Below are 12,408 nucleotides of genomic sequence, written 5' to 3' on the forward strand. Positions count from 1 at the left end.
AATGCACTTGCCATTATATAGACACTATTTTAAAATATAAAAGAATGGCACCTACATTCTGAACATACTGTACTCACCTCTTTATTTGGTGAACACTTTTTCATCAAATGAGGGCTCTCTTCTCTCTCTCTCTCTCTCTCTCTCTCTCTCTCTCTCTCTCTCTCTCTCTCCTTCCCCCACCTACCCTGCCCCTTAGAACATGAGAGATAATTTATTCTAGAACCAAATTTGAGTGATTATGGCCTCGGAACATAGAGAGTCTTTCTCAAAGGACAGAGAAAACAAGACACCACATCCAACTCCACACTGATTAAAAGATTAGGAGCATGTCACTCCTGAGCTAAGGGACTTGACAGGATAAACTTTATCACATCATATGAGAACATATTCTTGGGGTCTTTAACAATGGTGGATGACCCTAATCTTCAAAGCCACTGACATTCACATACCCCAAACAACTGAACATTTCTGTCACTTTTTATATTTATTAAGTACTTTTATAATTAGATTTAAAGAACATTGTTAACAATATATCATGTTTCTGTCATCTGTTATCTTCTATCTGTGAGGCCAAACTATATTCTTGATTATTTGAGTTTTAGGTAAAGTAATTCTATTATATGTCACATGGACCTTGTCTAGGGCTTGAGTTACCCTTCTTGCCCACCTCTGTGTCAGAGTCAGCATCCTTTGGATTACAAATAAAACATTTGAAATCTATTAATTAAGCGGATGACTAGCTTCCATCACCTCAAAAGCTACTAATATCGTCACACAGCATCTGAAGCCAAGAGAACAGCTTCTTCTTCCATCCTGCTGCGTGCGCCTCTCTGATGTACCCACCAATATATTTTAAACATGTTTTGACTTATGACGTTGTTATGGAAAAGTATAAAAATTCGTGAAACTACCCCCACATTGGAATAAAAGCACATAGAAAGCAAGGAATGTATAAAAACCATATATATGTTTATCACCTGACACTAAAAGCTCGTTACATGGGCTTTGTGACATGCCAAGTCTTTTATCAATAGATAAAGTAGATGTAGTATTTGGTCCAATTTATAGTTTTGTATGTTGACAGAGTTAACTGACTGGTATTTTTGTATAAACCTAACTCCAGCAACTTTAGCATGCATACCACACTTCCAGTGAAATCCTAGTGTACATTTTCCCCATTTCTGTGTGTGTACATGTAGGTATGTGTGCGATGCTTATGTGTACACTTGGAGGCCAGAGACACACTTTGAATATTGTTCCTCAGGAGTTATTACTATCATTATTACTGAAAGAGATCTCTCATTGGGGCGTACTGATTGGGCCATGCTGGACAACCAATTAGGCCCAAGGATCTTCTTGTTTCTACATCCTTAGCACAAGGATTCTAAGTGCTGTCATGCACTGCTTTTTACAGGGGTGGTTGTTGGGACTTGAACTCAGGTCCTCATGCTTGCACGGCAAGTACTTTACAAACTGAGCCATCTCCTGAGTCTTTAAGTGTACTGTTTAAGAGTAAAGTTTCCAGATAACAAAATATACAAACCTTGAGGGAACTGGCCAGCTATTGTTAATGTTTCATATCATAGTTCAGCTGTGTTTCCTCAGCAAAACCTCGCTTGCCTTCTCTGATTCTATCAAACAAAGTCTCCACTACTTCATTAATCTTATTTTGGTATAATTTATCTAAGGACAAATACATTTACCTGTATAACTGTAAGTCTCAAGAATATCAGACATCTCATCAAGGGTAGGAAATACTCCACAGCATGCCAGTCAATGTTTGCTAAGGTGAGATACTCAGTAAGTGATTGTTCAGTGAATAAACGAGTATTAGTCAATGAAAGTAAGCCTTTCATATTTAGCTCATCTATAAATTTACTACTTTGTACTGAACTCAGTTCTAGAGGTGAGTAAGTGAGATAAAAATTCATGTGTCCTCAGGAGGGGAAGGAACAACTCATAAAATACAAGGTTGTGATCAGCACTCTGTAAGGAAGAAGACAACCTGGGCAACATGGTAGCAAAGACAGCATTATTTTAATCACCTGGAGGTCTTCAACAGCCCTGGTGATGAATGGTTTAGAGTAAAATGAAAGAGAGAGTGAGTTATGGAAGTGTCCCGCCCCAAGCAAGGGCTGAGCATCTGAGAAGGAATAACAGAAGGACAAAAGCTAGGAGGCAGAGCCTTGCCTTATGCCCTGCAGGAACTAATGAATGCCCAGACTGGCTCAGTGGGCATACTCTCAGTGAGATCAGGTGAGATCAAAGATTCCAGGGGCAGTATCTCATAGGTGCTAGGAACAAGAACTCAGCAAGCATTCGAGGCTGTGGTCAAGTTGCAGGACTTGAGTCCACCCACAGCACCAAAGGACAGTGGGCAGAAGGGTGGCCCCTCTCATTGATTCTGAAGTAAAGATTCTGGACCATGTTTAGAGAACACTGCCAGCTCAACTCCTGATCAAAAGTTGGATTTGTGGAGTTTGGAATTTGATTTTTGTTTACTTATTTAGTACTCCTCAGGAAAGTACCGAGGGCCTTGCACATGCCAGGGAAATGTGCTGCCACTAGACCATTACCCAACCCACACCATCCTCTGCATTTTGGGAGTTTAGGAATATTTAAGGAAAAATGAGTGCCTGATGAACAAGACTAGGGTTCTCAGGTCCACACAGAGGCCACTGGTGTGGAACTCTGAAGGATCTCATGGGAGAGTATGCTGAATACTCAGAAGGCCACACCCGTGTCTCCCCAATGTTCCTGATTTACCCCATATTCTCACTCTGCAAGAACATGGATTGTGACAAAGTTCTGAGAATGTCAACTGTCCATAAAATGTCTTCTGTATGTATAACACTTTTTCCTGTTCTTGTTTAACAGCCTTCTGTTTAAGGACACATGACAAGAAGCATGAATAGAATAATGGTTAGTAACCAGGAGATACATGTTTTAGCTCAGCATTGACACAAGGTATATGAACCTGGGCAAATTATTCAACCCATAGGCTATCGCTTTCAAATTCAGAACATGGGAAGTTCAAATCTGAACACACTGTAACCTTTGTTCTAGTCTTAGTCCATGGTAGCCTTAAGTTCTTCCTGTGGTAGCTTGAGATCCTAAATTTTAAGCTAAAAAGGATAGAAAGTATGTGGAGTGTGTGTGTGCGTGTGTATGTGTGTGTGTGTGTGTGTGTGTGTGTGTGTGTGGTGTGTATGCATGTATGAGTATATATGTGGCATATATGAATGTTTATGTGAATGCATGTGTGAGTGTATGTGTGGTATGTAGTGTGTGTGTATGCATGTTTGGCTGTATGTGTATGTATGTGTGAATATAGAGTGGTATGTGTATGCATGTGTGAGTATATATGTGGTATGTGGTAGGTGTGTATACATGTGTGTATGCATATATGAGTGTTTGTACGAGTATGCATATATGTGTGTATATACATGTGTGAGTGTGACTGACTCTGTGTGTGTGTGTGTGCGTGTGTGTGTCTGTGGTGATAGTAGTGGTTATTCACTCCAAAGATGAAGTGGGCAAAACAACTCTGAGCCCAAGAACACTTGTGCAGCTGAAAACCCACACTTTGGTGGAAAGCACAGCTAATTGTAAGACAGATATCGTTCTTCCTGGGTGCTTGCACCCAAACAATCAAATCCAAAAATTTGTCATTTTATATTTTTCAAAAGGATGCTTCTAAAAGAAGGCAAAGAAACTCCCAGCACTCCACTTTATAACTGGCCTAACAACAAAAAACGGCATTAGTGTCCCCTTATCTCAATGCTGAGCTTCAAGCTCTGCCGCCACAAATGCTAGTCCATACTTGATTTCTTTCTCAAACACTTCTATGCCATGATGGCTTTGTGCACCAAGGCCCATCTGCCCAGAATGTTCTGTTTTTCCACATACAGAGCTTTAATTAGCTCCTGATTCTCCTAAGGGATTTGGCTGGGTCACCACTCCCTCTAAGATGGCATTTAAAAGGCATGGGCCCTTAAGCCATCTGTCTAAGTTTAAATACTGGTTTAGTCATTTACTTGCTATGAGTCCTTAGGGAAGTTCCTAATCCATGGGAATATTTGGGACTCTTCCCTCTTTTATAAATAGAAATGATAAAAATATCTCTTGTGTAGTGGTGTCATAAGTAGCAAGTAGAGAGAGCAAGGTTTGCAGGTAGTAAGCAAGCAATAACACTAGCTATAATTACAGTGAGAACAGTAGTTAGCATTTCATGAGCTTCCCTTCCAAACTATGAGTTAGGAGCACATGATTCCTAGGTGAATATATGACACGTGTCACATGCTAAGTCAATCCATTATGTGTGTGTTTACCTAGACAGTAAATCCCTCAAAGGAAGGTCAATCCCATATACTTTTAGTGCTGAATACAAGCAAATCACTGATAAATTTCATTCTTATGAGGGCAAAAAGCCTCATCAAGAAAATAAAGTTATTTAGAACATAGAAATACTGGATAAAAACAACAAAGAAAAATTATTTCTCAGCTATAGAAGTTAAAAATTGTTTTTGAAGGATAGAGACTATTTCTCCATATAGTCAAAACTCCAAAAAAAAAAAAAAAAAAAAAAAAAAAAAAAAAAAAAAAAAAAAAAAAAAAAAAAAAAAAAAAAAGTCCTGAAGGAAGGAGACAGAAAGTTGAACAATCTGAGCTGAGGTTAAAAAGTGGGGCACACGAACAGCACCTAATGTATAGTGCAGGAGCTGTGATTTCAAGGGTATCCTGCTCCATATGCATGAGCAACAGAGGGGTTTGAAGCATGCTGGCCAATGATGAGGACACTGCATAAGGCAGACACTGAGGAATGGTCATTGCTGTTCAACCATGCTTCCCTCAGGGCCCTGACACACACAGCAACATGTAATCACATTTATCTTGTTCACACTTAACACAGAGCAGAGGGCCCCGATACAGAACACTGATTCAGAATGGTGATTGTTCTGGTGAGACTTAATCCACTTAAAAACACCCAGGTGAGGGGAACATAACTAATCTGTGCTTTCAAAGTACAGGGGGTATTCTCTTTTTAAAAGGTGTTCTGTACTCTTAAGGCAGAAGACAAAATGCATTAATCATGTTCTATTGCTCCACACACAGGGCGTGGATGTTGAAAGAGCTTCTGAACAGTTAATCCTCCATATGGATGACTTTCCTGTGACGAGCACATCAGCTCTAAATAGAAATCAGGCAAGGTGTTTTACTTTTATCATTGTAGCTTTGAGAATTAACTCACAAGTAACTGAGATAAACTGTCTACATTTTAATGTTTGATTTCATAATTAATCCTTTTTAGGAACACTAAGAAATCCCACATTGGGCTTTGTATAAGGCATCCCCCCAGGTGACTGGTCAAAGCAGACAGAACCGGAGATGATCAAGTATATTCTTAAACCACCCAAGCCCAAGTAACGTCCCTCTAAAGGAACCTTCACTAATAGAACATACTTGGTTCCGAGGACTGCCAAGTGGTGACTATCGTGATGGTTTATGGCAGATGTCTCTCCTCAGCAGCTACCACGAAAAGGAAACACCAGCATGTTTCCCATGGGCCAGCAGGCAGGGCTTGAACTCACCCTGTGTCACATTTTAAACCACTGGCTGAGAGCGGTGCACTGTGAAAGTCAATGGGCACAAACCAGATTTCAGGGTTATTGGGTGAATGAATTCTTCTCATGTTCACCAGCACCTGAACATAAAATTGCTAACATTTCATTTTCTTCTTTCCAGATGAAAGGCATACATTCATTCAACAGGACAGAAAAGGAGTGTCATACCATGGTGGCTGGTATGAATAGAAGCCATCTTGCCAAAACATCTGAAATTGTGAACTTAAGGCCCCTCCCCAACTTCATTTTAACATTTCCAATTACAGTGGACAAGTTCAACAGTCTTTACTCAGCATGCTAAACATGAAAAGTGGCCTGAGCCACATGATGTGCAAAGGTATAGAATGAGAAGTATAAAAACATGCAATACTTAGGAAGTAGAGAGAATTGAACAGATACTACATAGACTATAGCTAGGATATCACTTTTATTAAATACCTACTGTGTGCAATCAAATTTACTAGCATCCCTAACTACACTTTATTTAATACAAGAGTATTCAAACTCTTAACAAAAAGAAATTGGATCATGGTGAGATAGAAATTATACACACACACACACACACACACACACACACACAATTTTACAATTTCTCATTTCCTTTCTTTGAATTCTTATTAACTTGAAAGTATAAGGAGTGGCTGCTATTACACACACTATACATTGTGTAAAATATACTTGAAATATTTATTCCATGGGGCTCTGCAGACAGGAAATCTAAGATCAAGGAACTAACAACATAAACCTTGTAAAATTCCCCAGTTACTATCTCCTAATACCATTCTAAATGAGAGGCTTATGTTGACATATAACTCTGGAGGGACACACACAGAGCATATATAAAAGAGACTACCTTTGTAATTTTATTCTTTGAATTGATAGTGTTAATATGTAATAACTTAACTACTGAATAAATATGTCCTAAATTTGATGGCACAGTTGTTCTTAGGCATCTCTAATAAGTACATACATTGTTCACTTTTTATAGTTTTCCTGCCATCTTAAAGCCTATACTCTCAAGTATTAGCTAGGGCTGAAGGCGAGAGATTTGTTACCATTTGTAACAGAGTGCAGACACAGGTTGTATCTAAACTGTACGCTTAGCCATCTGTTAAAAGTATTCCTTTTAATGTATATACTTTCACTCTCTTAAAGGGATTCAAGGCTCTAAAGGATGTATTGGAGATATAAATACCGTACCTACTGATGGGTAAAAACACACACACACACACATATACATATGTATTATTATATCATTTGAAGAAGTTAGTTCATATTTCTACATCACAGAAGATCCACTTGTGAGAAAAAAAAAAAAAACTAAAGCAGGGAAATGTGGAATGACAGTTTGCTTCCACAGCTTATAGTATGACAATTTGCTTTTCTTTAATTTTCCATATATCAGAATAATTACTATACAGATCCAATGAGTGTTAAACTCTTTACATTTTAATCATTTAATGAACAAGTCAGAGAAGGAAAGGGCCAAAACAAATAAGTACCTAAACCCTTAGAAATAACTTAAACCTAATAAATATCCACTTGGTTTTGGAGGTATATGGCTGAAAAGCTTCCAACAATAAGCCTGGAAGATATTCATCTTGCAAATTCTGGTTCCAGAATTTAAATTCATTTCCTGCACACTTTAATTAATTACTACTGCCAGGCCATCCTTCTTGGGAATTGCATCTTCAAAGCACAATGCTTTTAAAAGATAGTAACTTCTATGTTTTTTTTTTTTTTAAATGATGATCCGTTCCCACACAGTGATATCACATTATTCTGAAACAATGTTTTTGAATAATGAAAGACTACGTCACATTTGTGTTTTGTATTTAGAAAGATGCTCCTAGCATCAGGAGATGGCTAAGTGAGTAGAACATCAATTGTGCACGCATGAGCAGACCCCAGTACCTAAGTTAAAAGCTGGGCATGGCAGGGCTGGCATGCCCTGCTGGCAACCCCAGGGCTGGACGAAGGTGAACACAAGCCAGATGCAGAGGCTTGGGGCCAGCCACTCGACCAAAAATGAGCTCCTCACCCAATGAGGAGCTATGTCAGGAGGAGTGGAGAAGAAATTAAAGACATCCTAAGGTCAGTATCTAGTCGTGCTACATTCCTTCAATGTCGCCCCCATCAAAACTGTTCAGAAATGGATTCTTGAGTCTATGGCAATTTATATAGGAAACCACTCTATAGAGATTCAGTTTGGCTTTCTGCTTATGCAATCATGATTATCCGAGTCTGAAGTTAACTATACTTGTATTATATCTTCTGAGTTCTGGGAAAAATGCCTTCCTGTGTCAGTTTCCTTTTCCTTGCCATTATTGGGGGCGGGGGTGTATGGCTTGTTCTGTGTCAACTTGACTCAAGCTAGTCATCAGAGAGGACGGAACCTCTGTTGAGGAAATGCCTCCATGAGATCCAGCTGTAAGGCATTTTCTCCATTAGTGATCAATGGAGGAGGGCCTAGCCCATTGTGGGTGATGCCATCCCTAGGCTGGTGGAGAAAGCAGGCTGAGCAAGCCATGGGGAGCAAGTCAGTAGGCAGCCTCCCTCCATGGCCTCTGCATCAGCGCCTGCCTACAGGTTCCTGCCCTGCTTGAGTTCCTGTCCTGACTTCCTTTACTGATGATCAGGAATGTGAAAGTGTAAGCTGAATAAAAGGTTTCCTCCTGAACTTGCTTTTTGGTCATGGTCTTTTATCTCAGCAATAGAAACCCTACTTAAAACAAGGGGGTAAGTATGAATTGTTATCTAGAATTCAATAAATGTAATAATTGTAACAGGTGATAATATATTCATACCTTACTAAAAGATGATAAAGGATCTTGCTTGAAAATGTCTCCAGGAGTTACTACCTGGCCCACATGATCTTTGGTACCAGACCAGCTGGATGTACAAGGATATTTGTACATCAGGGTCGGAAAATACACCCTTTGCTCCTATGATGGTCTGCATATGCTTGGCCCAGGGAATGGCTCTATAAGTTGTGGCCTTGTTGGAGTAGGTGTGTCACTGTGGGTGTTAGCTTAAAACCCTCACCCTAGCTGCCTGGAAGTCAGTCTTCCACTAGCCAACTTCAGATGAAGATGTAGAACTCTCAGCATCTCCTGCACCATGCCTGCCTGGATGCTGCCATGTTCCTGCCTTGATGATAGTGGAATGAACCTCTGAACCTATAAGCCAGCCCCAATTAAATGTTTTACAAGACTTGCATTGGTTGTGGGGTCTGTTCACAGCAGTAAAACCATAACTAAGACAGCTTCTCTTAAGGAAGAAATGTAGTGGTAGTGATAAAAATACCCTAAATGACATTCTGCTATATTCACAGATCAGCATCTTATTCAGCCATCATCAGAGAGGCTCTTCCTGCAGAAGAGGAGGCAGAAAGATTGTAACAGCTAAGATGGGATGGAGGACGCCAAGAAAACAAGTCCCTCTAAATCAACATGAGCAAAGCTCACAATAACTCACCCAGACTGAAGCAGCATGCAATAGGGCCTACACAGGTACGCATCAGGTCCTCAACATATATATTATGGATTCCACTTTCATGTTTTTATGGATTTCTGAGTTTGTGAACATGTAGGTGTCTGATTCTTATGCCTTCTCTTGAGCTATTTTCCTTCTGTTGGTTTGTCTTGTCCAAGTTCAATGTTATACTTTTTGAAAGAAAGGATGAATTTTATTGAATGAATGAATGAAGGAAGGAATGAATCAATGAATACCTAGCTACTAGGATAAAGGTTTGTCATTTATACCTGCTGGGAGAAAGCAAATCAGTTTTCTCCAATAGAATGACACTGGATATATCAGCCACTCCAGTACACGCCTCATAGTCAGGAGGAGTTGACCAACATGCAATGGACTCTCCGGTTTGTGTGTGGATGAGTGCTTTATTTGGTTGTTTTTCTTTTCTCCCTGTCTTGGCTGTGGTCTTGTTTTGGTTTCTTGGTTTTGGGAGGTTTCTGTTGTTGTATTGGGAGGGTTTTTGTTTGTTTTTGTTGAGAAAGAACTTAAAGTGGTGTGAATAGGGAGGGGAGGAGCTCTGGAAGAACTTGGAGGAGGGTAAGAATATGACTGAAATACATTTAAATTGAAAAAACTGTTTCGAAGAATTAAAAAAAAAACCCTAAAGGCTTTAAGTATTTTCATACCAGCAGTTCTTAGCATATAAGTATCAAATTAGCTATTTGGGGGGTTGCATTATGTTAGAATGTTTGATTTTTAATAATTGCCATTTGAGATGCTGCCTTGAATCTCATAATTTAAAAAAAAAAGAAAAGAAGAGGAATTATAAAACACAGGAAACCACAAGAAAAACACAGGATTAGGTGCAACTGACCTTGATGAAATATTGAGAGGGTGCCCACCCACCGAGAAAAGCTTCCATTATCTTGCTATCATGAGAATCTGTAAATCCTGAGCCCTCCCAGGCAGTCCCCTTACATTCCTCATACTGGCACTGACAAAGTTTGATGGACTTCATGGGCACTGTCCCAAGCTGTCTTGCAGTAGTGTCCCTAAGGAGAGACAATGTTTAGACTCCATTGTTTTGTATGTAGTAGCTGGTTGCCACACATGGAATAGAGACAGGGATGAAAACCAATGAGTAATGTCATGGGGGAGTCACATAGCTGTGAAAGAAATCAGGGAGGGAGACTAGAGTTTATGTAGTCTTAGTCAACTGCCTCAAACAAATTAACCTTTTACTCCAGAAAAGAATGGACAAAATCAACACATTGGCCCATTATGCAGAATTCCTTTAAAAACATATTAACTGCTTATGTGGCTTCTAAAGATGCTGTTTTTATATATTGTCCAAATTGTTACAAATCATAGGACTGGTCAAACTGGCTCTTCATGTTCAGTAAAACAAATGTTAATTTTAATTTCAGTAAGAGTCTAAAAATTAAGCCCCCACAGTTCATGGAAGACTTTTAAAAAATGGGGTATGGCAAAGAATGTTGGTGGCAGTATTGTGGCAGGTCAACAGGCCTAGGAGAGGAACCATGATGGGCTCAGCAGAGGAGGAGTGAAACTCACAGAGCAGCAATGAAGAATGAAGACAACAAAAGAAGGCAGGGTGGTGACAGGCTCCATGGGATAAAAATCAGAAACCATAAAAGAGGAAAGAAACTGGCCCAATGCAGTCACTGAAAGTCATTGTGTTGTGTTACCACCTTCTGGGGAGCCAAACGTAAGGCTGGGGTGTGCAGAACTAAGGCTACTGGGATTTCTCTGAAAAAGGAGAGTAAGTCCCAATTAACACTGGGACTTTGGAGGTAAGATTTAGAGAATGCCAAGACACTGAGTGTAGCAAAGCCATGAGTTGAATGGAAATGTTCAGGTTAATAAGCCAATAAGCCAACCTCTTCCCATCTTGTGCCTGGTGACAGATATTTTAAAAATTAGAAAACTATTTTCCCATCTATGATCTCATTGGATCTTCTCAGCCTATGAGACATCTGGACAAGTATTAGATTCATTTCACAATAGCAGAAATTGGGTTGAGATTGGGTAGGTGAGCTGCTGTGTGCAGAGCCACAATTTCTAATCAAGTCTCTAACTCCAATGTGCCAAATCCCAGGTATTCTCTGAATATCTGAGCTCCACTTGACTTTGCCCCTGAGCTCCTTACACACCCAGAACAAGCAGGAAAAAATAATTCTCAAATAGGAACATTGAGGTATCACAGGATAAAATACGTTCTGAGTCAGAGTGAGGATATATGTTCTGAACAGAAGAGAGTATTTCAGAGAGTGCACATAGCAGTCAGTGAGTCTATCTGCTTGACACATCATCTTGCTTGTGTCAGGTAGCAAGGAAGCTGCCCCTGGAAGCTCCATTAGCCTTCACAATGGACACATATACAAGGGAGAGCTACTAGAGAAAAACATTGAAACGCCCCAGAAAAACACTCACAGAAAGCCAGTTAAGCAAAATAACTAAGAGCACCCAGGAGGATAATGACGAAAGGGCTACTTTAATAGTTGGCTTTTACTGTTTGATGTTCAAATATAATGCAGTTGGGGGCAATGATAGGTTGAAATATTCCATGAATGTTAAATAATTAACATGAGGCCATCTAGGGTATTTATATTAATGATGCTAATAGCGACAATTTATACTGTCTCCAGCCTTTCATCTGAGATCAAAGTTTATTAAAAGCTGAAGACAAACTTTCTGAACACTTGTGAAAGTGGTATTAGGAGTTATGTAGATGCATGAAATAAAAAAAAGATCAACTGAGGTGTTTAATACAACAGAACAAGCTCAAGACAGAACTGGGACTGAAGCCTGGGGGTATTTCAACATTCACAAGCAAGAAGCAAATGTAGATCAAAGCTACTTTGTGGAACTCTGTTTACCACTAAGTTTAGGATACACTCTGAATATGGTCTATGGACAGCCCCCTGCACCCATTGCTCTCTAGTCTTTCCAATAGCCCTGAAGAAACTAGTAACCAATGTTCTTCCTTTCACTTTGCATGACTCATAGGACAACCTAAGGAGTTCCATCACCTGTACTTATCTATCCTTGCCAGTCACAGCAGAGAATACAGAATGGAAAGTATATTGTCACTAATCATGACACAACTCCAGGTTTTGCCTCACTCAAGAAGCCATGAGGTTTCTGGCCTACAAACTACCCCAGTACAAATCAAGGATGTATCAGAAGGACATACAAGACTCAATCCAGTTTGAACATTTTCAAAAGTGTGAGGTCCCTGGCCAAGAAGCTAGTCAGCTGTTGCTTACGTAGCAGGTGTAACATAGGA

At 39.7% G+C, this 12,408-nt stretch overlaps 1 protein-coding gene across 4 annotated transcripts in view; it reads right to left on the bottom strand.

Moving 5' to 3' along the window:
- Positions 1–12,408, bottom strand: part of Cep128 (centrosomal protein 128) — a 389,783-nt gene that overhangs the window by 29,402 nt on the left and 347,973 nt on the right. For 2 of the 4 annotated variants that reach the window (XR_004114433.1, XR_004114432.1), the window contains one exon: positions 5,464–5,630. The exons of the other annotated variants lie outside the window; for them this stretch is intronic. The gene's annotated coding sequence lies outside the window, so the exon portion shown is untranslated. The remainder of the gene's footprint in view (positions 1–5,463; positions 5,631–12,408) is intronic. 4 annotated transcript variants of the gene reach the window in all.

This window comes from Mastomys coucha, unplaced genomic scaffold, assembly GCF_008632895.1.
Source record: "Mastomys coucha isolate ucsf_1 unplaced genomic scaffold, UCSF_Mcou_1 pScaffold6, whole genome shotgun sequence".
Classification (NCBI taxonomy): Eukaryota; Metazoa; Chordata; class Mammalia; order Rodentia; family Muridae; genus Mastomys; species Mastomys coucha.